This window comes from Musa acuminata, unplaced genomic scaffold (genome assembly GCF_036884655.1).
Source record: "Musa acuminata AAA Group cultivar baxijiao unplaced genomic scaffold, Cavendish_Baxijiao_AAA HiC_scaffold_240, whole genome shotgun sequence".
Lineage (NCBI taxonomy): Eukaryota > Viridiplantae > Streptophyta > Magnoliopsida > Zingiberales > Musaceae > Musa > Musa acuminata.
This window is the reverse complement of record NW_027020506.1, coordinates 5,001-7,500: the sequence shown is the minus strand read 5'-3', so window position 1 is coordinate 7,500 and position 2,500 is coordinate 5,001.

The following is a 2,500-nucleotide window of genomic DNA, read 5'->3' as shown; positions in this document are numbered from 1 at the left end:
CGCTTCGCTCGCTGTCCGCCGCTCGCCGCTCGCTCGTGCAGCCAAAAATGGCCAGTTTTGGCCCGTTTTTGGGCCGTTTTGGCCAGTTTTTGGCCTGTTCTTGCATTGCGCGGTGACCGTCGAGAGCGGAGCAAAACGTCAGCCATCTCAGCACCCTGGAACCCCCCGGGTGGCACAGGGCTGGATGGGGCTTTCGTATAGCAGGGACGGTGCTGCCTCTCGCTTCGCTCGCTGTCCGCCGCTCGCCGCTCGCTCGTGCAGCCAAAAATGGCCAGTTTTGGCCCGTTTTTGGGCCGTTTTGGCCAGTTTTTGGCCTGTTCTTGCATTGCGCGGTGACCGTCGAGAGCGGAGCAAAACGTCAGCCATCTCAGCACCCTGGAACCCCCCGGGTGGCACAGGGCTGGATGGGGCTTTCGTATAGCAGGGACGGTGCTGCCTCTCGCTTCGCTCGCTGTCCGCCGCTCGCCGCTCGCTCGTGCAGCCAAAAATGGCCAGTTTTGGCCCGTTTTTGGGCCGTTTTGGCCAGTTTTTGGCCTGTTCTTGCATTGCGCGGTGACCGTCGAGAGCGGAGCAAAACGTCAGCCATCTCAGCACCCTGGAACCCCCCGGGTGGCACAGGGCTGGATGGGGCTTTCGTATAGCAGGGACGGTGCTGCCTCTCGCTTCGCTCGCTGTCCGCCGCTCGCCGCTCGCTCGCGCAGCCAAAAATGGCCAGTTTTGGCCCGTTTTTGGGCCGTTTTGGCCAGTTTTTGGCCTGTTCTTGCATTGCGCGGTGACCGTCGAGAGCGGAGCAAAACGTCAGCCATCTCAGCACCCTGGAACCCCCCGGGTGGCACAGGGCTGGATGGGGCTTTCGTATAGCAGGGACGGTGCTGCCTCTCGCTTCGCTCGCTGTCCGCCGCTCGCCGCTCGCGCAGCCAAAAATGGCCAGTTTTGGCCCGTTTTTGGGCCGTTTTGGCCAGTTTTTGGCCTGTTCTTGCATTGCGCGGTGACCGTCGAGAGCGGAGCAAAACGTCAGCCATCTCAGCACCCTGGAACCCCCCGGGTGGCACAGGGCTGGATGGGGCTTTCGTATAGCAGGGACGGTGCTGCCTCTCGCTTCGCTCGCTGTTCGCCGCTCGCCGCTCGCTCGCGCAGCCAAAAATGGCCAGTTTTGGCCCGTTTTTGGGCTGTTTTGGCCAGTTTTTGGCCTGTTCTTGCGTGGTGCGGTGACCGTCGTGAGCGGAGCAAAACGTCAGCCATCTCAGCACCCTGGAACCCCCCGGGTGGCACAGGGCTGGATGGGGCTTTCGTATAGCAGGGACGGTGCTGCCTCTCGCTTCGCTCGCTGTTCGCCGCTCGCCGCTCGCTCGCGCAGCCAAAAATGGCCAGTTTTGGCCCGTTTTTGGGCTGTTTTGGCCTGTTTTTGGGCTGTTCTTGTGTGGCGCGGTGACCGTCGTGAGCGGAGCAAAATGTCAGCCATCTCAGCACCCTGGAACCCCCCGGGTGGCACAGGGCTGGATGGGGCTTTCGTATAGCAGGGACGGTGCTGCCTCGCGCTTCGCTCGCTGTTCGCCGCTCTCCGCTCGCTCGCGCAGCAAAAAATGGCCAGTTTTGGCCCGTTTTTGGGCTGTTTTGGCCAGTTTTTGGCCTGTTCTTGCGTGCCGCGGCGACCGTCGTGAGCGGAGCAAAACGTCAGCCATCTCAGCACCCTGGAACCCCCCGGGTGGCACAGGGCTGGATGGGGCTTTCGTATAGCAGGGACGGTGCTGCCTCTCGCTTCGCTCGCTGTCCGCCGCTCGCTGCTCGCTCGCGCAGCCAAAAATGGCCAGTTTTGGCCCGTTTTTGGGCTGTTTTGGCCTGTTTTTGGGCTGTTCTTGTGTGCCGCGGCGACCGTCGTGAGCGGAGCAAAATGTCAGCCATCTCAGCACCCTGGAACCCCCCGGGTGGCACAGGGCTGGATGGGGCTTTCGTATAGCAGGGACGGTGCTGCCTCTCGCTTCGCTCGCTGTCCGCCGCTCGCCGCTCGCTCGCGCAGCCAAAAATGGCCAGTTTTGGCCCGTTTTTGGGCCGTTTTGGCCAGTTTTTGGCCTGTTCTTGCGTTGCGCGGTGACCGTCGAGAGCGGAGCAAAACGTCAGCCATCTCAGCACCCTGGAACTCCCCGGGTGGCACAGGGCTGGATGGGGCTTTCGTATAGCAGGGACGGTGCTGCCTCTCGCTTCGCTCGCTGTCCGCCGCTCGCCGCTCGCTCGCGCAGCCAAAAATGGCCAGTTTTGGCCCGTTTTTGGGCCGTTTTGGCCAGTTTTTGGCCTGTTCTTGCGTTGCGCGGTGACCGTCGAGAGCGGAGCAAAACGTCCGCCATCTCAGCACCCTGGAACCCCCCGGGTGGCACAGGGCTGGATGGGGCTTTCGTATAGCAGGGACGGTGCTGCCTCTCGCTTCGCTCGCTGTCCGCCGCTCGCCGCTCGCTCGCGCAGCCAAAAATGGCCAGTTTTGGCCCGTTTTTGGGCCGTTTTGGCC